Raw genomic sequence first — 26,348 nt, 5'->3', positions numbered from 1 at the left:
GAGAAAATAGAAGCTACAACTTTGTGCCATGGGTGGCAACTTGCCCCACCCGGCAAAAAATCCCGCGGGCGCCCCTGCCCGCATTACGTTTAGCTTTGCCATAGAAATTATTGAAAGAGAAAAAGAAAAAGAAAGAAGAATTAACAAGCAATTAAAAAAAATCCTTTTTAAAGAGAAAAAAAACAAAGGGCAATAGATCTTACAATTATATATCTCAATAATGGGGAAGTTATTTCCCTTATTCAATATCAAACAAAATATTAAATTACCAATAAATATTTTACTTATTAGTTAATTATTTAAAAAATTGATTCCTGTTTTGTTAGGCACAATACATATATTTGTTGATCAGGGAATAGGCGTGAGAGAAAGAAAATGTACAATGGACCTCATTCACCAATCGTAAACAAACAACATTTAGTCACGTGATAATATTGATAAAACAATGAAAATTGCGTATCACGTGACAGCCTTTATGGATTGCATAATTTGCATAGAAGATATAGAGAACCACGTAGCAAAATGTCTTTTGTTTACGATTGGTGAATGAGGTCCATCTAAGGGGACAAACCCTACATATTTAGTCATATATGTGAATACTGAATAATTAATTTCCCTTGTGGGTATCAAACAATGTAATTAATTACAAGTAATTAATTAAATAATTGGTTATTTTTTTATGGATTCACGTCTTCTCTATGCCAATGAAAAATTGTGCAAAGTTTCAGCTAGATCCCAGTAACGTCTGTATCATATAAGATAAGATAAGATGGGTGTGGGGGAAGGAACGTGTACAAACTTTTGACCTGACAGACAGACAGACTGAGTTGATAGAAGCTTTGTCAAAATAGTCACATAAAAAAGAACAAAGAAAAACAAATCAAGAAAAAGTCTTACCTTTAAATATTTCTGACCCTTGTTCATCGATCCACCCATGGAGGGCTGTGGCCTGCTTCAACACATCCTTTCATTCAGATCTCTCCTGGGCCTTTCGTCTCCAAGCCCTAACCCCAAGCTGTTGCAGATCTGCCTTCACATCATCAATCCATCGCATTCGGGGTCCGCCCTTTGAGTCGCCTGCCTTTTGGTTTTTGCCTGTATACAATTTTCGCTCTGTTATCTGACATTCGTGGAGACCTACCCAACGTAGTCTGTTCTTTTTTTTTTTTATTTCTGTCACTATCGATGGTTCTTCATACTATTGATATATCTCATGGTTAGTGCGTTTTCTCCACTTGTATAGCACCATAGATTTTCCTAAATAATTTTTCGTTCCAAAGTATTTAGTATATTTTCAGTTGTCTTTGTTAGTGTCCAGGTCTCACTTGCATACACTGCAGCTGGTCTTATGGTTTTGTATATTATTTTCTTGGTTTCTCTTGATATTGTTTTGCTCTTAAGTAAATGATGGGTGCTATAAAATGCTCTGTTGCCTCCTGCTATTCTTTCCTTTATTTCTGTTAGTAGGTCATTTTTGATATCAATTGTACTTTCTAGATATTTGAACGTTTGGATATTTTCAAATTTGTGGTCTTTGATTTGAATTTATTGTCCCTTTGTTTGATTGTCTCTTGTGATATTCTTGGTTTTACTGTCATTGACCTCTGGTCCAGGTGTGGCTTATTGTTTTGTTGGCTTGCATCTTTTTCGAACATTAGGCACTAGGTCATTTTGACCTTACGTCTGTGTAAAATTATGAAAGTGACATTTTAGTAGAATGTTGGTCAAAACGTGGACATTGGTCAAAGGTGGATGTTGGTCAAAAGGTGGATGTTGGTCAAAACGTGGACGTTGGTCAAAAGGTGGATGTTAATGAAAAGGTGGTCATTGGTCAAAAGGTGGACGTTGGTCAAAAGGTGGACGTTGGTCAAAAGGTGGAAGGTCCATCTAGTCATACCGTCGAAATGGTTCAGGCTTGAATCTAGAATGATGAAGATTGTTTTCCCAAACCTCTTTATATAAGTTGTTTCTTTTAAAACTTACTACTTTTGAATCTTCGAAGTGAATTCTGTCAATGTGGAGGTGCATTAAGACATATTTGTCTTAAATTTGATTTGGTCTTTCTTTTTTTTTTGAAAGATAAGTTATTCTATTTACGTTAAGTCTCGCTTTCACTGAAGCCTACACACACACACACGCACGCGCACGCACGCACGCACACACACGCACACACACACACACACACTCTCACTGTTTGCTAAAGACACTATATGAATACAATATTATGTTAGAAATGAACGAGTAGTCATTCTCTGGCGCTGCCAGGGTCGAGTTTCATTAAAGAGAAACAAAATTCATCGTAGTCCCTTTAACAGTTTCCACTGAGGAATTTTCTGGTGATGTGGCAGGTCTGCAGCAGTACCGCCCTCTGACAGGCAACGAATATGTTCCTAGGAATGTTAAGGGCCTTGAATGTGTCTGTGAGGTCAGTTGTTATTATCCCCTCGGTTGATATAACAATGGGGTATATTGTTATTTTGGACAATTTCCATAGACGCTTAATCTCCAAGCCCAGGTTCCCATATTTTCTTTGTTTTTCTATCTCAGTTTTTCTTAAATTATGAGACAGTGGTACGGCGATATCGATAATGGTAGCGGTTTTTTCTTTTTTATCGATGAACAGCAGATCAGGGCGATTGAAATCTACCGTTTTGTTATTGTAGAAATGAAATAATGTTCTTTTTCTCTGGCACTGCCAGGGTCGAGCGATAAAGCGAACAAAATTCACTGTAGTCTCCTTAACACTGCCCTCAGAGGAATTTTTTGGTGATGTGACAGGTCTGCAACAGTACTACCCCCCTGATAGGTAACAAGAATCTTCTTAGGGATGTTTAGGGCCTTGGGTGTGTATGTGAGTTCAGTTTCCCTCGATTGTTATAACAACACGGCGTATTGTTATTTTAGTTACTTCCGTAGGCGCTTAATCTCTAACCTTAAGTTTTCTTCTTTTTTTTTATATTGTCACTTTGTCTAATATAGTGGTATGGTTGTAATACAATAGCGAAGATCATTGCAGATTATTAGACGTATAATGTACAGGTTATTTTATGGCACTGCCAGGATCGAAATTTAAGGTAAACACAATTCATTGTAGTTCTTCGTAACAGTGTCTGCAACGACATTTTATGGACTTGCGACAGGGCTTTAGCATTACTGCCCCTTATTTTGCGCTTCGAAGATGTCTTCATATAGACACATCCATTATCTGATACATCTAGGATCGATGTTCATATTACGAAACAAAATTATTTATTATAATTAGGGGAAAGATAATAAATGGGATCAGTGAGTTGATCAAAATAAATGTATTATGTCTAGTTTAGGGAATGTACTATAATAATAGAATATGCATCCTCCGTTTGGGACTCCTCAACTCAAGAAAACATTAAGAAACTGGAACAGACACAAAATAGAGCAGTGAGATTCATAACAAATGAATATTCACATTTGACTAGAGTAACACCTTTAGTAAAATCACTAAATTTAGAAAGCCTTCAGGACAGAAGACTCAAAAGTAAAGTAGCAATTATACATAAAACACTGAACCATAATCTTCAAATACAAAATTTAATAAAATACTCTGAAAGACACAAAGATAAAGGCACATCCCTCGTCCCATATGCTAGGACAAATTTGTACAAATACTCCTTCTTCCCTAGTGCTATTAGAGCATGGAATGGGTTTAGCCTGAGCTAGCCAGGAAAACCAGTGACTTAATTTAAGTCATTGGTTAATATGCATGGCTAAATGCATGACGCGTAGGACGTAATCATCTTCTTTTTTGAAGTAACGTCTGTATTATATACGATAAGATAAGAATTTCAGCTACAGTGAGTGGTTACAGTGTGTGTTTCATATTTTATGATTTCATTTTGAGGATTAAAAGTGTTTCACTTCGTAAAGACGATTCCTGTTATTTCATTCCTGAAGTATCTACTGTGGAGCTTGGATCATCGGACAGAGTTCTGAAAATATAAGGAAATATAGATCCACACAATTCCATCGTAACATACTGTGACTACGCAGTCCTCGGAGGTAGTCTAGCTAAAGCTATATTGACACCGGGAGACAACTTGACATGCCACAACTGGTTTGCGCTAGATTATCCCCCCCCCCTTTGCCATTGACTCCATAATGATAAACACTTAAACCTAACGCTTGAACAAATTTCACTATATTGATCACAGAATAAAATAGTTCAAACTTTGACCTTACATCGGCACAACTCTTTCGCTATGCTAGACTCATTGTTCCTTTGATCATCGATTTCCCTCCCTTTTACGACAAATCAATTTGAGGTGGTATTTGGTCCGTAGAAATAGAGCATCCACTATAATGTCTTTGACCATTAATTATTGATTGCTTTATCAGCCTGTGTCATTTTGAAAAGTATGTCGCAACACCGTTTTCACACTTTAAAGTCTTTTTCATCTTTTTTCATATTTTCACCTTTAGGTGTTTCTCTTGTTCAAATTTAATATTCGTTAAACATAAGATGCTTTGTTTCGCAGTGTGTAGTGTCTTGCAGTTAGTCTTATATCAGCTGTGGCTGAGTGGTGAAGCGCTTGGCTTCCGGACCGGAGGATCCAAGGTTCAAATTCGGGCGAAGAAGGGGATTTTGAAATTTCGGGATCTTAAAGGCGCCTCTGGGTCCACCCAGCTAGCAAACAAATATGTTTAGAAGTCGGATTTTTAATATCTTCATCTCTCTTCTCTCCCTCTCTTTTCTTTAACTCTCTCTTCTCTCCCTCTCTTTTCTTTAGCTCTCTCTTCTCTCCATCTCTTTTCTTTAACTCTCTCTTCTCTCCCTCTCTTTTCTTTAGCTCTCTCTTCTCTCCCTCTCTTTTCTTTAGCTCTCTCTTCTCTCAATCTCTTTTCTTTAACTCTCTCTTCTCTCCCTCTCTTTTCTTTAGCTCTCTCTTCTCTCCCTCTCTTTTCTTTAGCTCTCTCGTCTCTCCATCTCTTTTCTTTAACTCTCTCTTCTCTCCATCTCTTTTCTTTAGCTCTCTCTTCTCTCCCTCTCTTTTCTTTAGCTCTCTCGTCTCTCCATCTCTTTTCTTTAACTCTCTCTTCTCTCCATCTCTTTTCTTTAACTCTCTCTTCTCTCCATCTCTTTTCTTTAACTCTCTCTTCTCTCCATCTCTTCTCTTTAACTCTCTCTTCTCTCCATCTCTTTTCTTTAACTCTCTCTTCTCTCCATCTCTGCTCTTTAACTCTCTCTTCTCTCCATCTCTTTTCTTTAACTCTCTCTTCTCTCCATCTCTTTTCTTTAACTCTCTCTTCTCTCACTCTCTTTTCTTTAGCTCTCTCTTCTCTCCATCTCTTTTCTTTAACTCTCTCTTCTCTCCATCTCTTTTTTTTGAACTCTCTCTTCTCTCCATCTCTCTTTTGTAAAATGCTTGCACAATGTTTTTACATGTTTCGGATGTTCCTTCAGAGTTGAAGATAGTTTACTTCCTAGTCCAAACCTCCCGCAGAACGACGTGTGATGTCAGCGGGGTTGAACCTGTGACTATCGAACGACAGTCCAGCGCGAAAACCGCATGACCAGTCAGCCATCTCCCTCTCTAACTCACTCTTCTGTCCCTCTTTTTAAATGTTTGTTTGTCTTCACTTTGTGTTACTAACCTCTATACTTTTATTCATCTTTTTATTCTCTTCTGTTTCTCTCTTTCCTTTTTCCAACCCACTGTTTCCGTCTCTCCTCCTACTTTCCCCCACCTCTCTCTCCTTTTGTTTCGTTTGTCTACGAATGACCTTTCTTAGTACTTACTCACTAAATGTCTGATCATGGACCTATATTAGTATACTTGGATAGTTCCATGGTCTAATGCACGCCATCTACATGAAATGAGAAGCCTTTGAAGGCTTAATTAAAGCTGAATCGGGTAAATCCGAACTAAAAATAGCATTCCCGAGACGTAGATTAAGAGATTGTGTTTTGATTCGTGCGGAACCCAGATTTAGAAAATCAAGATGATTAAACTCTAGCTCCAGTAAATCTAGCCATTGAAGTCTGTTGTAGAGCATCAAAAGTCTAGACACGTAGAGATATTAATGTGACTTAGGTAATAATCTATCTATCTATCTATCTACGGGCACGACATGGCCTAAATTGTGCCTATGTGCCAAACTCAAACTCATCTATCTATCTATCTATCTATCTATCTATCTATCTATCTATCTATCTATCTATCTGTCTGTCTGTCTGTCTATCGGTCCGTCCGTCCGTCTGTCTATGTATCTATGTATGTATGTATATATCTATCTGTTTGTCTGTCTATCCGTCCGTCCGTCGTCCGTCCGTCCATCTATCTATCTATCTATCTATCTATCTATCTATCTATCTATCTATCTATCTATCTATCTATCTATCTATCTATCTATCTATCTATTTATCTATCTATCTATCTATCTTTCTGTCTGTCTGTCTGTCTGTCTATCCGTTCGTCCGTTCGTCTATCTATCTATCTATCTATCTATAATCTATTTTTGCATTATTATTTCTTTTTTATTTCTTTCTATTTCTCTCTTCCCTTCTCCCATCGTCTTTCTCCCCCCACACTTTCTTTCTCTCATTCCCTTTTCTCCCTTAGATTTATGGTCTCCCCTCTTCTCCTTTGCTCATTCTCTCCTTCCTTTTTATTTTTCCCCTTTTTCTTAAAACCTTTCTCTCTCTCTCTCTTCCTAAATTTCTCTTCTTAGTTTTTTCTACTGTTTTTTTTTTAATCCTCTCTCTCACTCCCCCCCCCCCATGTAACTGTCCATCTCCCCTCACCCCGATTCCAGATTTTGTAAACATTGTTTATGACGTCATGACGAGCGGTTTACGCAGGCGCGAGTTGGCTCGCTTTATGTGTGTGTGTGTGTGTGTGTGTGCGTTTCTTTTATAAATATGTGCTCGAGGCTTATCTTTCTGTGTTTGAGCGAGTGAGCTTATGTGGTATTAAAAGTGTGCGGCGTAAGTGATGAAGGCAGAGTGAGAGAGAGAGAGAGAGAGAGAGAGACAATACACAGAGATATAATCAGAGTGAGGGAGAAAATGAGACGGGGGATGTGTGTGGTTGGGGATGGTTATCTCCCTTCTACTGTACATCTGGTCCACAGGCAACAAAAGCTGATATTTATTTATTGTGGAGACACGGCAACAAGGTAGGTGAACGCATTTCTATTGGTCTACACGTGTGTGAGTGCGTTAGTGGGTTGGTTAGTATGTGTGTGTAGACGTGTGAGTGACCGCATGTGTGTTATCTACCTTTGTAACTTTTTTTTTTTCTGTGTGCGCGGATTCACATGACGAGTGCGCTTTGAATTCTAGTATGTTTAAATTAACGCCAAGTTATTCTTAATAAAGTGATGATATCAGTGCTTTGCGTGAAGAATACAATACATCTGTAGTGCACTAGAATACACCTGTAGTGCACTAGAATACATCAGTAGTGTACTACAATCTAGTCATCATTGATAGATTACATAAAAAAAAAACATACTCAAAAAAAGTTGACCGACGTTTTATCTGGAAGATCCTTTAAAATTGCTTACAAGTTTCTGTCAATTTGAAACAGTCGAAAACATTTGGAAATCTGCTGATTAGCACCAGCAGACGTGAAACAAATTTTTTTTTTCGACTGCCATTTTGATTGTACATTTTTATCGACCAAACAGATCCTGTAGTCTTCTATGTGTACGGAACATATCTACTTGTAAAGTTAGACCGAAATGAGATCCTCTTCCTGGCCCCATTATTGATGACTTGGTGGTCGCTGGTAATGGTGGTGTTGAACAAATACATTTTGTAATCGTTTGATTTCTCCAAACAAATTCCTGGATTTTTGTGTTCTCGAAATGACGCGAATGTTGCTAAATGTAAATCGTAAATTATCATTAACTTTCCTTTGCGTTGCTCATGGAACATAAGGCCTCAGTAAAAAACAAACAACAAAACACCACTCTTCACGGTCTCTTGCTAGTTTTTTAATGGTTTCCCAGCTCTTTCCGGTCCTTTTGGCTTCATCTAGTATACAGCGTCGCCACGTTTTTATTTTTTGTCTTACTCTGCTTCTTGTGCCCTGGGGGGTTCCACTCTAAGGCCCGTCTAGCTCTGTCGTTGGTATCTTTTCTAAGGGTGTGACTGTTACGTTTTCATATTGGATGAGACTCTTTAGACATGTAAACGACAAAATCACAGTTTATAAATACTTTAATCTTTATTAACACTGAAAACACTTTCTTGTTCATAGTCCTCCATTTCGGTTCTTCTTTCCTTTCAACACGCAATCGCACCATTTCACATTCACACTAAGATGCGCACGTAACAGTGACCAATCCATCTCCATTTCCTCTCTAAGATCTGCACCTCTATATTTCTCTGTCCGCCCATCTCCCACAGTTTGTAATTAGTAAATTGTTTTATTAAAAAAATGGTGAGAACAGTGGCGTAACTATGATGGGGGAATTTGAAAATGCCCCCGGGTCCCCACTTGAGGGTACGAACTTGTGTTTTCATTAAATATTACGCAATTATCTCATGTCATGATGTCGAATCTCAAAATGCAGGGGGCCCCTAAAGAGGTCAAGCCCCCCGGGCCCCCTAAATGATGGCTAATCCCTAGTTACGCCACTGGAGAATATGATCAATTAGAACCAGCAAGATTAATTGCAGAGAAAGAAACGCGGGAAATGATCACAGACGCTCAACTTAAATTGACTTTATCTGAGACGTAAGTTCGGGCAGTTATCGGGCAGTACAAGTTGCCCTTTCATGCCTTTCAGATCGATAGAGCAGAGGTCATCTGTTTCTTTGGCCAACGAGCAGTGTGTCATGTGGCCAGCACAAACGGCCAACCGTTATTACTTTTCCTAAACGAATGTCAGTTACCAATCAGAGTTGGATGAACTCAGGGACGCCAAAGTCCCGAAATTAAAAATCCCAGTCCTCACCGAGATTCGGACAGTACGTTTATTGTGGTCAAGTACTTTCAAATTCTTATCCCCCAATCTCAAATTTGTTTAGACGTGTCTCATTGTGCTCATGTCATGATGTCGAATCTCAAAATGCAGGGGCCTCTAAAGAGGTCAAGCCTCCCGGGCTCATAAATGATGGCTAATCCCATGGAGAATATGATCAATTAGAACCAGCAAGATTAATTGCAGAGAAAGAAACGCGGGAAATGATCACAGACGCTCAACTGAACATTTGTGAACGACTGGTATGCATGCTCTGTGCGCCTTGCAAGTGGGTTGGTGAGGTGGGGGTCTACGGGGCTTTGCTTCGTTCAATCATTTATAAACTTCAGAAACAGGAGAGAGACATGTTTACGTGATTAAATTACGAAATAACCTCCAGACTTAATGTTGGAAACTAATGCACCAAAAGGTTAGCTCTAGAAGTTAGGGATATCCAAGTAACCTATTTAAGTACTAAAATCACACTTTTATATTCATTTCTCTGCATTAAAACCAACAGCCACAGTATGCAAAGATTACTATTTTGACGTCACTTAGTCTGAAAAGGGAGGCAACTTAAATTGGTGTCTGAAAAGGGAGACAACATAAGTTGGTGTCTGAAAAGGGAGACAACTTAAACTGGTGTCTGAAAAGGGAGGCAACTTAAGCTGGTGTCTGAAAAGGGAGGAAACCTAAGTTGGTGTCTGAAAAGGGAGACAACCTAAGTTGGTGTCTGAAAAGGGAGGCAACTTAAGTTGGTGTCTAAAAAGAGAGACAACCTAAGTTGGTGTCTGAAAAGGGAGACAACTTAAAAGTTGGTGTCAGCGAGCTTTTTCCCAACTAGATCTATACGAACTACAATGGAAATAGTAAAGAATTTTAAAGAGGCACTTTTATCTTTAACCTTATTTAAGGTTGAAAGAAATTTGAATGTTTAATCCCTACCTATCCAAACTCCAAAACATTAGGTAACAACTCTACCAGTGCATAAGATATCAATTCTTTGTAAACATTAGTTTCAACGTTCTATAATAAAACATTTGCCTACGTTCCAACAGGGAGTCTCTTACGTAATCTGTAAGTGAACAGTGATTTATAAACCACAGGAAATGAATACAAATAGTTCATTTGTGTTTTAAGAGAGGGGAGAATGAAATAACGTTGAAATGATGATAATTGTTTACTGCACACTCAAATAGGAGCGAAGAAGGCGATTAGTAAGGGCGCTCTGGTGTTGATAGAAGAGACAGGTTGATGTCCTCTGACGTAAGGAACGTCCGAGTCTGGCGGCTGACATCTGGTCAGCTTGGTTTACATTGGCGAGTATCTTGAGAGGACGTTTATATATAAAAGCAGAGTCCGATAAACATGCGCCCCTGAAGGGTTTGTAGAGAGAGACAGACAAAGAAAGAGAGGGAGAAAGAAACAGAGAAAAAGAGAAAGTGAGAAAGACAGAGAAAGGAAAAGAGAGAGAGAGAGAGACTGAAATGATGCGCTATAGCTGAACAAGATGGTGGAATATAAGAATATTTAACAGTAATAACAGTAGTCGTGTGACGGTAAACATCCAATGACAATCCATTAATAAAATCATGCAATGACAACCACACATTGACAATCATGTAATGACAATCATTTTTACGACAACAATGTAATGACAACCACACACTGACAATCATGTAATGACAACCACACATTGACAATCATGCAATGACAACCACACACTGACAATCATGCAATGACAACCACACATTGACAATCATGCAATGACAACCACACATTGACAATCATGCAATGACAACCACACACTGACAATCATGTAATGACAACCACACATTGACAATCATGTAATGACAGCCACACATTGACAATCATGTAATGACAGCCACACATTGACAATCATGTAATGACAACCACACATTGACAATCATGTAATGACAACCACACATTGACAATCATGTAATGACAGCCACACATTGACAATCATGTAATGACAACCACACATTGACAATCATGCAATGACAACCACACATTGACAATCATGTAATGACAACCACACATTGACAATCATGAAATGACAACCACACATTGACAATCATGTAATGACAGCCACACATTGACAATCATGCAATGACAACCACACACTGACAATCATGTAATGACAACCACACATTGACAATCATGCAATGACAACCACACATTGACAATCATGCAATGACAACCACACATTGACAATCATGTAATGACAGCCACACATTGACAATCATGCAATGACAACCACACACTGACAATCATGTAATGACAACCACACATTGACAATCATGTAATGACAACCACACATTGACAATCATGCAATGACAACCACACATTGACAATCATGAAATGACAACCACACATTGACAATCATGTAATGACAGCCACACATTGACAATCATGCAATGACAACCACACACTGACAATCATGTAATGACAACCACACATTGACAATCATGTAATGACAGCCACACATTGACAATCATGTAATGACAGCCACACATTGACAATCATGCAATGACAACCACACACTGACAATCATGTAATGACAGCCACACATTGACAATCATGTAATGACAACCACACATTGACAATCATGTAATGACAACCACACATTGACAATCATGTAATGACAGCCACACATTGACAATCATGTAATGACAACCACACATTGACAATCATGCAATGACAACCACACATTGACAATCATGTAATGACAACCACACATTGACAATCATGAAATGACAACCACACATTGACAATCATGTAATGACAGCCACACATTGACAATCATGCAATGACAACCACACACTGACAATCATGTAATGACAACCACACATTGACAATCATGCAATGACAACCACACATTGACAATCATGCAATGACAACCACACATTGACAATCATGTAATGACAGCCACACATTGACAATCATGCAATGACAACCACACACTGACAATCATGTAATGACAACCACACATTGACAATCATGTAATGACAACCACACATTGACAATCATGCAATGACAACCACACATTGACAATCATGAAATGACAACCACACATTGACAATCATGTAATGACAGCCACACATTGACAATCATGCAATGACAACCACACACTGACAATCATGTAATGACAACCACACATTGACAATCATGTAATGACAGCCACACATTGACAATCATGTAATGACAGCCACACATTGACAATCATGTAATGACAACCACACATTGACAATCATGTAATGACAACCACACATTGACAATCATGTAATGACAGCCACACATTGACAATCATGTAATGACAACCACACATTGACAATCATGCAATGACAACCACACATTGACAATCATGTAATGACAACCACACATTGACAATCATGAAATGACAACCACACATTGACAATCATGTAATGACAGCCACACATTGACAATCATGCAATGACAACCACACACTGACAATCATGTAATGACAACCACACATTGACAATCATGCAATGACAACCACACATTGACAATCATGCAATGACAACCACACATTGACAATCATGTAATGACAGCCACACATTGACAATCATGCAATGACAACCACACACTGACAATCATGTAATGACAACCACACATTGACAATCATGAAATGACAACCACACATTGACAATCATGTAATGACAGCCACACATTGACAATCATGCAATGACAACCACACATTGACAATCATGCAATGACAACCACACATTGACAATCATGCAATGACAACCACACATTGACAATCATGAAATGACAACCACACATTGACAATCATGTAATGACAGCCACACATTGACAATCATGCAATGACAACCACACATTGACAATCATGCAATGACAACCACACATTGACAATCATGCAATGACAACCACACATTGACAATCATGCAATGACAACCACACACTGACAATCATGAAATGACAACCACACATTGACAATCATGTAATGACAGCCACACATTGACAATCATGAAATGACAACCACACATTGACAATCATGTAATGACAACCACACATTGACAATCATGCAATGACAACCACACATTGACAATCATGCAATGACAACCACACATTGACAATCATGTAATGACAACCACACATTGACAATCATGCAATGACAACCACACACTGACAATCATGTAATGACAACCACACATTGACAATCATGCAATGACAACCACACATTGACAATCATGCAATGACAACCACACACTGACAATCATGAAATGACAACCACACATTGACAATCATGCAATGACAACCACACACTGACAATCATGCAATGACAACCACACACTGACAATCATGTAATGACAACCACACATTGACAATCATGTAATGACAACCACACATTGACAATCATGCAATGACAACCACACATTGACAATCATGCAATGACAACCACACATTGACAATCATGAAATGACAACCACACACTGACAATCATGTAATGACAACCACACGTTGACAATCATGAAATGACAACCACACATTGACAATCATGTAATGACAGCCACACATTGACAATCATGCAATGACAACCACACATTGACAATCATGTAATGACAACCACACATTGACAATCATGCAATGACAACCACACATTGACAATCATGCAATGACAACCACACATTGACAATCATGAAATGACAACCACACATTGACAATCATGTAATGACAGCCACACATTGACAATCATGCAATGACAACCACACATTGACAATCATGTAATGACAGCCACACATTGACAATCATGCAATGACAACCACACACTGACAATCATGCAATGACAGCCACACATTGACAATCATGCAATGACAACCACACATTGACAATCATGCAATGACAACCACACATTGACAATCATGTAATGACAGCCACACATTGACAATCATGTAATGACAACCACACATTGACAATCATGTAATGACAACCACACATTGACAATCATGAAATGACAACCACACATTGACAATCATGTAATGACAGCCACACATTGACAATCATGTAATGACAACCACACATTGACAATCATGCAATGACAACCACACATTGACAATCATGTAATGACAACCACACATTGACAATCATGAAATGACAACCACACATTGACAATCATGTAATGACAGCCACACATTGACAATCATGCAATGACAACCACACACTGACAATCATGTAATGACAACCACACATTGACAATCATGCAATGACAACCACACATTGACAATCATGCAATGACAACCACACATTGACAATCATGTAATGACAGCCACACATTGACAATCATGCAATGACAACCACACACTGACAATCATGTAATGACAACCACACATTGACAATCATGAAATGACAACCACACATTGACAATCATGTAATGACAGCCACACATTGACAATCATGCAATGACAACCACACATTGACAATCATGCAATGACAACCACACATTGACAATCATGCAATGACAACCACACATTGACAATCATGAAATGACAACCACACATTGACAATCATGTAATGACAGCCACACATTGACAATCATGCAATGACAACCACACATTGACAATCATGCAATGACAACCACACATTGACAATCATGCAATGACAACCACACATTGACAATCATGCAATGACAACCACACACTGACAATCATGAAATGACAACCACACATTGACAATCATGTAATGACAGCCACACATTGACAATCATGAAATGACAACCACACATTGACAATCATGTAATGACAACCACACATTGACAATCATGCAATGACAACCACACATTGACAATCATGCAATGACAACCACACATTGACAATCATGTAATGACAACCACACATTGACAATCATGCAATGACAACCACACACTGACAATCATGTAATGACAACCACACATTGACAATCATGCAATGACAACCACACATTGACAATCATGCAATGACAACCACACACTGACAATCATGAAATGACAACCACACATTGACAATCATGCAATGACAACCACACACTGACAATCATGCAATGACAACCACACACTGACAATCATGTAATGACAACCACACATTGACAATCATGTAATGACAACCACACATTGACAATCATGCAATGACAACCACACATTGACAATCATGCAATGACAACCACACATTGACAATCATGAAATGACAACCACACACTGACAATCATGTAATGACAACCACACGTTGACAATCATGAAATGACAACCACACATTGACAATCATGTAATGACAGCCACACATTGACAATCATGCAATGACAACCACACATTGACAATCATGTAATGACAACCACACATTGACAATCATGCAATGACAACCACACATTGACAATCATGCAATGACAACCACACATTGACAATCATGAAATGACAACCACACATTGACAATCATGTAATGACAGCCACACATTGACAATCATGCAATGACAACCACACACTGACAATCATGTAATGACAACCACACATTGACAATCATGCAATGACAACCACACATTGACAATCATGTAATGACAGCCACACATTGACAATCATGCAATGACAACCACACATTGACAATCATGTAATGACAACCACACATTGACGATCATGCAATGACAACCACACATTGACAATCATGCAATGACAACCACACATTGACAATCATGCAATGACAACCACACATTGACAATCATGCAATGACAACCACACATTGACAATCATGCAATGACAACCACACATTGACAATCATGCAATGACAACCACACATTGACAATCATGCAATGACAACCACACATTGACAATCATGCAATGACAACCACACATTGACAATCATGCAATGACAACCACACATTGACAATCATGCAATGACAACCACACATTGACAATCATGCAATGACAACCACACATTGACAATCATGAAATGACAACCACACATTGACAATCATGTAATGACAGCCACACATTGACAATCATGCAATGACAACCACACATTGACAATCATGTAATGACAACCACACATTGACAATCATGCAATGACAACCACACATTGACAATCATGCAATGACAACCACACATTGACAATCATGCAATGACAACCACACATTGACAATCATGCAATGACAACCACACATTGACAATCATGCAATGACAACCACACATTGACAATCATGCAATGACAACCACACATTGACAATCATGCAATGACAACCACACATTGACAATCATGCAATGACAACCACACATTGACAATCATGCAATGACAACCACACATTGACAATCATGCAATGACAACCACACATTGACAATCATGCAATGACAACCACACATTGACAATCATGCAATGACAACCACACATTGACAATCATGTAATAACAACCACACATTGACAATCATGTAATGACAACCACACATTGACAATCTTAAATGACAACCCCACATTGACAATCATGTAATGACAGCCACACATTGACAATCATGTAATGACAACCACACATTGACAATCCTGAATGTCGATCATAAATTACAATCGCGAAAGGATAATCAACTAATGATAATCTAATCATAATAATCAAATAATGATAATCGCCCAAAATGCAACTATAGTTAAATGCATATTGCAATTACATCTTGTAACAGCAATCATGTTTCACCAATCGTGTCTTTTAAACACAACAATGTAATGATAGTTACCTTTTTATAGATCCTGCAATAACAAATCATATGATAGCATTCATCTAATGGTAATTGTTTATATTTAATGGTAAGCGTTTATATTTAAAGGTAATCGTTTATATTTAATGGTAAGCGTTTATATTTAATGGTAAGCGTTTATATTTAATTACAATCAAATGATGAGTATTATTTATCATACTCATGCAATGACAACTTTCTATCGAGAATAATGTTCTGACAATCATGTACTGACAATCATGTACTGCAAATCCAAAGATTATCATGCATGATGACAATCGTGTCATAAGAAAAATTGTGTACTTATCATCATGTAAACGATAATCATGTATCGACAATCATGTAATGAAATTGAGCTTAAGACGTTTATATATATATTTATTTATATCTATCTATCTATCTATCTATCTATCTATCTATCTATCTATTTATATCTATATATATATAAATCATGCGATAACAATCATGTAATGACAATCATATTGTAAATCAATGCTTACACTTACATTTTATAAAAAAGTAACTTACCTAACATGGTAAATCTGGTTATGTTTGTGTAAAGATGTGGAGTTACCAAATCCTATAGGTTCATTCGTTCATGAATATTGAAGTATTCACTCCTTAAATTGACTTTATCTGAGACGTAAGTTCGGGCAGTTATCGGGCAGTACAAGTTGCCCTTTCATGCCTTTCAGATCGATAGAGCAGAGGTCATCTGTTTCTTTGGCCAACGAGCAGTGTGTCATGTGGCCAGCACAAACGGCCAACCGTTATTACTTTTCCTAAACGAATGTCAGTTACCAATCAGAGTTGGATGAACTCAGGGACGCCAAAGTCCCGAAATTAAAAATCCCAGTCTTCACCGAGATTCGGGCAGTACGTTTATTGTGGTCAAGTACTTTCAAATTCTTATCCCCCAATCTCAAATTTGTTTAGACGTGTCTCATTGTGCACATGTTTACATTATTCTACCTGTGACACCCCTGATCCCAAACTGTATATATGTGGTTTGCAAAGAATTACATAATAAGCTTTTAATTTTATAACTCATGCCACAGATGTGACCTTGAACTGTAGAGTTGCTTAAAGAAATTCTATTAATATCAGATGTAGGTTTGTTTTTTACAACTACAACGGCTGGTAAAATCAATGTTTTACCTTTAACGTTTTCCGTATTTGTCATAAAAAAGTAAAGTTTCCATTTCAGACCTTGTGATGGTGTTAAGATCATGTTTCTTTGGCCAACGGTTAACAAATGGATGTCATGTGGGCAGCACAACGAAAAAACGCCTTTACTTTTCCTAACTCAAGTCAGGTAACCATTGGAGTTGGGTGGACTCAGGGAAGCCCTAAAAATCCTGAAATTCAAAATTCACCAAGATTCGACCCCAGGTTTGGATGCCAAGCGACTAACCACTACCACCCTATTTAACTATAAGTAAATAGATATTGTAAGACGCCCACAAACCATCATCTTCTCTATATGATGTCGAAGAGATATTTTGTGGGTCTATTCTGAACTTTATCTTTGAATGTTCAAAAGTTTTTAAAATCTTTTTTTTATCAGGGTGACATTGTCTCAGATGATCCTCCAGCGTAATTAGTTTCATATCGGCATAAAAAAAGGCAATTGGCATGTTTGATAAGGAAGGAATGAACAATTTTCAATAATCAATGCTATACAGTTTACATTTCTGTTTGCTAAACATTACTTACAAAATTAAGTTGTATAAATAATTATTGAAATTAAATACAATAATTTTTCATTTGGATAACAGGATAAATATTTTAAGGATTAACTTCGGTACAAATTATATCTTAGTGTGAAGATTTACATTAATGGGATGTAAAAATTAAAGTCACGACCTGCTTATATGAAATCTATTATCGTAGACCCCCGTGGACATCTCATAGACCCCCAATTTATTTTGTCACTTTCGTAGACCCCTTGGAAGTCTTTGTAGACCCCTGGGGGTCTATATAGAAAACTTTGGGAATCACTGCCATAGATCTTTTTCATTTGAGCTTCAGGTTATAAACACTTCCGGGTCATTGGACTTCAAATAACTGCTTCAGACTGCATATGAATCTTATTCAATAACTTCTTCGCCAATAAATAGATTAGCAGTTAGCACTGTCTAGAACTGCAATCGACTTATTTATTTTTTTGTATCCTATTATTGAAATCGCAGACGTTCAAAACGGTAATTACTCTATTTTAATGTTGACTTAGTCGTGGATGTAACAGACTTAAACTTTTCCAAGCCATTGGTTTTCTGGCTGATACAATCAACATGTTCCTTAGAAGAAACACTTATAAGAATTGGTCAGTGTTTAGGCCTTCTATAACTCTCGGTGTAGTTCTGAATTCTTTCTATATGACATGCTCCGATTTTTGTGTTTTGTCAAACGTAAACCCTAAAATAACTGTCCACGCGGGGAGGGGGGGGGGGAGGGAGGTATACGGAGAAGAAACTGGCGAGTTTAAAAAAAAAAAAAAAAAGACAAAAGCTCGTGAAAAGTGACGGAAAAGCACGAGTGATGGGAATACAAAGGGGAGTAAGCAAGTACTGACTAGTTAATGAATAATGGATACTTTAATGTGCTCGAAAACTGTTATGGATTACTGTTTGTTGTGTGCTGGCTTGTGGACACTAATTATAAAGTGGTAAGAACTAATGACATTTCTACTTTAGTAGCATCAGGTCTTACGTCGGTCTTCTTTATTTGTCCTATGCTCTAAGTCTACAGCTAAGTCTATATGTGTACTAAATGTAGGCCTCAATGTTTCTGTTTCATTGCAGTTTGTTTTACGCCCAGGGAAGTATTTCAAACGTAATCTATTAACTAGCGAAGTCCGTTTGGTGTCTACATTTGCAATCATTCTAATGTCTACAGGGATTATGTAGAGTTATATAGTTATGTAATGGGGCGCGGTGGCCGAGTGTTTAAACGCTTGGCTTCCGATCTTGAGGGTCCTGAGTTCGAATCTCGGAGAAGACTGAGATTTTTAATTTCGGGATTTTTAGGGGAAGACCTGAGTCTGACCAACTCTAACTTTAATGGACCTCATTCACCAATCGTAAACAAACAACATTTAGCCACGTGGTGCTCTATCTCTTCTATATAATTTACGATCTCATGTTTAATTCATGATGGTTGTCACGTGACAGTTTTTTTTTCGTTGTTTTATCAATAAGATCACGTGACTAAATGTTGTTTGTTTACGATTGGTGAATGAGGTCCATTGGGAAAGTAAAGGCGGTTGATCATTGTGCTGATCATTGGCTGCCTGGTCTTGCGGTTTGCGCGCTGGACTGTCGTTCAGATTTATCGATGGTCCCGGGTTCAAACCCTGCCCGCTCCCATCCCCCGTCGTCCTGCGGGAGGTTTGGACTAGGAAGTAATTATCTTCAACTCTGAAGGAACATCCGAAACATGTAAAACATTTGACAAACAAACAGTCGTCGTCGACCATATTACACCCTGGTCGTTAACCGTTGGCCAAAGTGAAAGATGGCCTTAACATCATCTGCCCTATAGACCGCAAGGTCTGACAGGGGAACTTTAATTTTATATAATTAAGAAAATATAAGAAAGCCAATCAAAAAGCGGAATGCTGGTGTGAATTTTACGTCATTGAAAAAACAAAATTTGATTAACTGCGTAAAAAGGAAAAGAAATTGATTGAAACGTCACAACAGACATTTTTCACGGGTACAAAGCACTAGATCAATCAAGACAAACAAGATGCACCTATTTATAGAGTTTCACCATGACACCTCTTATCTTATCTTATCTTATATAATACAGACGTTACTTCAAAAAAAGAAGATGATTACGTCCTACGCGTCATGCATTTAGTCATGCATATTAACCAATAACTTAAATTCAGCCAAGTCACTGGTTTTCCTGGCTAGCTCAGGCAACCCATTCCATGCTCTAATAGCACTAGGGTAGAAGGAGTGTTTGTACAAATTTGTCCTAGCATATGGAGTATTTTATTAAATTTTTGTTTTTGTATTTGAAGATTATGGTTCAGTGTTTTATGTATGATTGCTACTTTACTTTTGAGCCTTCTGTCCTGAAGGCTTTCTAAGTTTAGTGATTTTACTAAAGGTGTTACTCTAGTCAAATGTGAGTAACACCTTTAGTAAAATCACTAAACTTAGAACCTCTGTTCCAGAGCCTTCAATAAATAGAAACAGTAGTATTGCTCTACTGCCATTAAGAGCGAGTTAAAATGTCCAGGTTGTCCGAATATTGACAACACCCTAAGAACCTGTTTACAAAAACCTAAACTCAGTTGTGAAACGTGTTTGTGAGTGACAGCGTTCGATACCGCTTTTGTATCGATTCCTGAAGGGTAATCATTCTAGTACTACATTATTAACATGCTTGTGTATTGTATGGCGGGGAATTTATGTTTTCTTCGGAGAGGTTCGTAATCAAGAATGACTGTTTGGTATCGTCTTATTATTGATTGATTTGAGGTAGATTGACCAATAGCAATGGAGGAATTCTACAATAGTAAATTGACTGAGTTCTTTAATAGTTTTTTTTAGAAATATGCTAAAAAAAGAACAGAATATGCATAACGTTTCTCACTTTTGAAGTTTAGGGAAAAACAAAACATATATTGTCTGCTTTGTTTTATATACTTTGAATGCCCACATGAATGTAAGGATTATTACGTCAAAGCCCAAGTCTTCCACAGGAAGGCGGGGGGGGGGGGGGGGCAGCGTTGAGGGATTGAGCCAGGTACCATCAAGACGACAGTCCAGAGCGCATACCACATCACCATCTAATCATCCAGTCTTCTAAGTTTATTCTGTTGTCTTGCTTTAATATGATGACCTGGTATTACGCTCAAGCTAAAATCTTTTTTTTTTAAGGCGGCAGAATTCGAACTCGGGATAATTAAATGACAGTCTTAAGCAGATGACAAAATAAATGCTCGGCGGGGAACCAATATCCAATCCCTTGCAGTGCTTGCCTTTTGATTCAAAGGATGCGAAAAACGATAAAAGCGAACAAAAAAATTAAAACTAACCAATGGTGCTATATATAGAATACAAAAGCTGAAAAGTGTGTGCTGAGAGGTCGATCAATTAGAGGAGGGTGAAGAGAGAGAGAGAGAGAAGGAGAGAGAGAGAAGGGGAGAGAGAGAAGGGGAGACAGAGAAGGAGAGGGAGAGAAGGAAAGAGAGAGAAGGAAAGAGAGAGAAGGAAAGAGAGAGAAGGAAAGAGAGAGAAGGAGAGAGAGAAGGAGAGAGAGAGAAGGAAAGAGAGAGAAGGAGAGAGAAGGAAAGAGAGAGAAGGAGAGAGAGAGAAGGAGAGAGAAAGGAAAGAGAGAGAAGGAGAAAGAGAGAAGGAGAGAGAGAAGGAGAGAGAGAGAGAGAAGAAGAAGAGAGAGAGAGAAGGAGAGAGAGAGAGAGAGAGAAGGAGAGAGAGAAGGAGTGAGAGAAGGAGAGAGAGAGAGAAGGAGAGAGAGAGAGAGAGAAGGAGAGAGAGAGAAAAAGAGAGAGAAGGAAAGAGAGAGAAGGAGAGAGAGAATGAGAGAGAGAATGAGAGAGAGAAGGAGAGAGAGAGAAGGAGAGAGAGAGAAGGAGAGAGAAGGAGAGAGAGAAGGAAAGAGAGAGAAGGAGAGAGAGAGAAGGAGAGAGAGAAGGAAAGAGAGAGAGAGAAGGAGAGAGAGAAGGAAAGAGAGAGAAGGAAAGGGAGAGAAGGAGAGAGAGAGAAGGAGAGAGAGAAGGAGAGAGAGAGAAAGAGAGAGAGAAGGAAAGAGAGAGAAGGAGAGAGAGAGAGAAGGAGAGAGAGAGAGAAGGAGAGAGAGAGAGAGAAGTAGAGAGAGAGAAGGAGAGAGAAAGAAGGAGAGAGAAAGAAGGAGAGAGAGAAGGAGAGAGAAAGAAGGAGAGAGAAAGAAGGAGAGAGAGAAGGAGAGAAAGAAGGAGAGAGAGAGAAGGGGAGAGAGAGAAGGGGAGAGAGAGAAGGAGAGAGAAGGAGAGAGAGAAGGAGAGAGAGAGAAGGAGAGAGAGAGAGAGAGAGAAGGAAAGAGAGAGAGAGAGAAGGAGAGAGAGAGAAGGAAAGAGAAATAGAGCTTGCCGTTTCAATGTATTGTAACAGATACAATAATTCATTAGCTGAAAAAAAGAATGTTGATCTGCTGCCCAGTTTATTTGGAGGTTAACAAACGACAAACCAAAAAAGTCAAAGATTGTAAGTAGGATGAACTTTTACTGTGGGGGGGGGGGGGGGGAGGGGCTTGGGGGGGGGGCAAAGACGTTGTAAAATTCATTGGCGAAAATCATGCATGTGTGTGTGTATGTGAGTGTGTGTGTTTGAAAGGGGGGCGGGGGGAGGGAGGTGTAAAACGGGTCGTTCCAACTCAAGTCAAGTTGGGGGGGTGGGGGGATGGGGGGGGGGTACAGAACAGATCTCTTCAACGGGCGTAGCCGGTGCGTAATGTGTGTTCGTTTTCGTATAATTTCAAATTTTCCCCCCAATTTTTGTAAGTAGACGGCAGTGCCAGAGTTTGAAACACGTAATGTTCATATATTGTTCACATGCTGTTCACAGTATGGATAATTCGATGCATTAGCCTACTACTTTCAATTGAATCACCCCACTATTTATACTATAACAAAAATGAAAGTTATGTCCTTTACATTTTTTTTTTCTTTTATAACAGTTGCCAAAAACACTTCCCAACTTTGTTAACGACTTTTAAAACAATTTTACAACTTCTTATGTTCTCATTTTTAAAAAATCTTTTTTTTCTACGTATTAAAAAATTCTTTAATATACAAAAAAAATATCATCATGCAATCCTTCAATCTTTATCTAAAGTAATCATGATGGTAACATGAGTTTTAATATTTATAAACGTTTCATCTGTGAAGCATTCTAGAAGAAAGAGAGAGAGAGAGAGAAAGAGAGAGAGAAAGAGAGAGAAAGAACGAGAGAGATAGAAAGAACGAGAGAGAGAGAGAGAAAGAAAGAGTGAGATAGAAAAAAAGAGAGAGAAAGATGGAAAGAGAGAGAAAGAGAGTGAGATAGAAAGAATGAGAGAGAGAGAGAGAAAGAGTGAGATAGAAAAAAAAGAGAAAGATGGAAAGAGAGAGAGAAAGAGAGTGAGATAGAAAGAACGAGAGAGATAGAAAGAACGAGAGAGATAGAAAGAACGAGAAAGATAGAAAGAACGAGAGAGAGAGAGAAAGAAAGAGTGAGATAGAAAAAAAAGAGAGAGAAAGATGGAAAGAGAGAGAGAGAGAGATAGAAAGAAAGTGAGAAAGAGAGAGAGAGAGAAAGAGTGAGATAGAAAAAAAGAGAGAGAAAGATGGAAAGAGAAAGAGAGAAAGAGAGTGAGATAGAAAGAGAGAGAGAAATAGAGAGAGAGAAAGAGTGAGATAGAAAAAAAGAGAGAGAAAGATGGAAAGAGAGAGAGAAAGAGAGTGAGTTAGAAAAAAAGAGAGAAAGAGAGAGAGAGAAAGAGAGAGGCGGTATAAACGAGATTCTAATCCTAACACGATTGATCGAAAACAATTCTACAGAGAAACAAATCGGTTGATTCCGTGTCACTCCTGAAATAAATATTTCACTTAATGTTCAGCTAAAAACTCATTTTGAAAAATCCGATGACATTTTTCCATTTCAAAACGAGGCTTGAAATCGATCCCAGGAATGTACTTTTCCATAACTATGTGTAATTAATACGCTCTATAACTATGTGTAATTAATACGTTCTATAACTATGTGTAATTAATACGTACTATAACTATGTGTAATTAATACGTACTATAACTATGTGTAATTAATACGTTCTATAACTATGTGTATTTAATACGTACTAACGGTACTATCGTTGTTTTGGACACACGACACCCTTGTTAACCGTGGACTCAGAAAAATGTCCTTTGCATAACAGTTACTTTTACTTACTTACAGTAAAAAACAAATGGTTCTCAAAATTATTATTTTTTTTTTGTAAAGAACTTTTAAATAAAAGATAATCGATTTCAATCATGTATACCAGAAATGTGTAATTAGTTGATTGATCATTGTAATTGCGTAGATTAACTTTTGTTGTACATGTTTCGGATGTTTTGTTTTTCAAAATTAAAGATTCTTACATCCTAGTCCAAAACCCTGCAGAGCGGTGGGGGTTGCAGAAGTCAGGTCTCAGTCCAAAGCGCATACCAGTGAGTCATTATTTTGTTTAGCTTAATAATAATAATAATAATCTTTATTGCTCATAAGGAAATTTGTCTTACGATTTGATCATTACACCAAACAAAACATTATTACTATAAAAAAATAAAATGTGCATTCACACCAGACTCACTCATATTTTACAGGCGAAAAGTTTATACCAGATTGTTCTTATTTAATGATTTGATTGCCAGGGGAACAAAAGAGTTTTAGTGTCTGTTTGTCTTTGCTATCGGTGTCTTGTATCTCTTTTGTGATGGTATAATCACAAAATCCTGACCCAAAGGGTGATTTTTATTTCTAGAATCTTTTTTATGGATGTTTGTCTCAAACAGCTGCCCAAATGGGGTTTGTTTTTTTGCCAATGACTTAACCAGCAGCATTTAGGATTCTATGAAGTTTATTTTTATTTTTAACGCTCAGATTGCCGTACCAGGCAGTGATATAAAAACTTAAAATATTGCAGATGTGTGCGTGATAAAACATAGCCAAGGCCTTTTTGATAACATTAAACGAGGACAGTTTTCTCAGTAATCGTAATCTTAAGAACATAAATCTATATTTATAGTTTCTGCGACTTCCCTCATCCTACTAGTTTCCCTTACATTCAAAGCTTCAGATATATAGAATATGCCTTACAGTATTCTAACACGATTTTAAAAAAACAACATGTTTCGTAAGACTTACCAGCAGTCTTGGCCACGATTAATTTCAATGTTACACAATGTTACACAGAGTTTTGTTTACACTTGGGGTGTAAAATGCGATAGAGATTCAAAAAGCAACTGTTCAGCTGTTCAACGTAAGTCATATCATTGAAGGGGGCTATTGTTGAATCTGTTCAAGTAGCAACTTTTGTTTGTAACTTCTATAAGGGAAGAAGTGAAAAGAAAAGTTACAAATGTTCACATGCCTAAACCACAACCCCCCCCCCTTCCTACCCACGCCGTCATTGTCTCGCCTCGGGGGCAACTCGCTAATAACGTTCTTAATAATACCCCCCGCAGTTACTTCTCATCTTCATCTGTCATTGACCAATACATCAAGTATTGCCCTCCAGATCAAGCAGTCAACAGGTCTCTCCAGATCAAGCAGTCAACAGGTCTCTCCACATCAAGCAGTCAACAGGTCTCTCCAGATCAAGCAGTCAACAGTTCTCTCCACATCAAGCAGTCAACAGGTCTATCCACATCAAATAGTCAACAGGTCTCTCCACATCAAATAGTCAACAGGTCTCTCCACATCAAGCAGTCAACAGGTCTCTCCACATCAGATAGTCAACAGGTCGCTCCACATCAAATAGTCAACAGGTCTCTCCACATCAAGCAGTCAACAAATCTCTTCCAGATCAAGCAGTCAACAGGTCTCTCCACATCAAGCAGTCAACAGTTCTCTCCACATCAAGCAGTCAACAGGTCTCTCCACATCAAATAGTCAACAGGTCTCTC

General features: G+C 38.1%; 1 protein-coding gene across 3 annotated transcripts in view; it reads left to right on the top strand.

The window, feature by feature from the left end:
* LOC106058847 (potassium voltage-gated channel subfamily KQT member 1-like) overlaps nt 1-26,348 on the top strand; it is a 127,608-nt gene that overhangs the window by 10,323 nt on the left and 90,937 nt on the right. Inside the window, exon 1 of one of the 3 annotated variants that reach the window (XM_056032567.1) lies at nt 5,958-6,068. The exons of 1 other annotated variant lie outside the window; for it this stretch is intronic. The gene's annotated coding sequence lies outside the window, so the exon portion shown is untranslated. Of the gene's footprint in view, nt 1-5,957; nt 6,069-6,880; nt 7,153-26,348 lie in introns of those variants that run through there. One more of the 3 variants, XM_056032568.1, reaches the window with a different exon arrangement.

The sequence above is a fragment of the Biomphalaria glabrata genome, chromosome 6, assembly GCF_947242115.1.
Source record: "Biomphalaria glabrata chromosome 6, xgBioGlab47.1, whole genome shotgun sequence".
Lineage (NCBI taxonomy): Eukaryota > Metazoa > Mollusca > Gastropoda > Planorbidae > Biomphalaria > Biomphalaria glabrata.
This window is presented reverse-complemented; position numbering and strand designations above follow the sequence as displayed.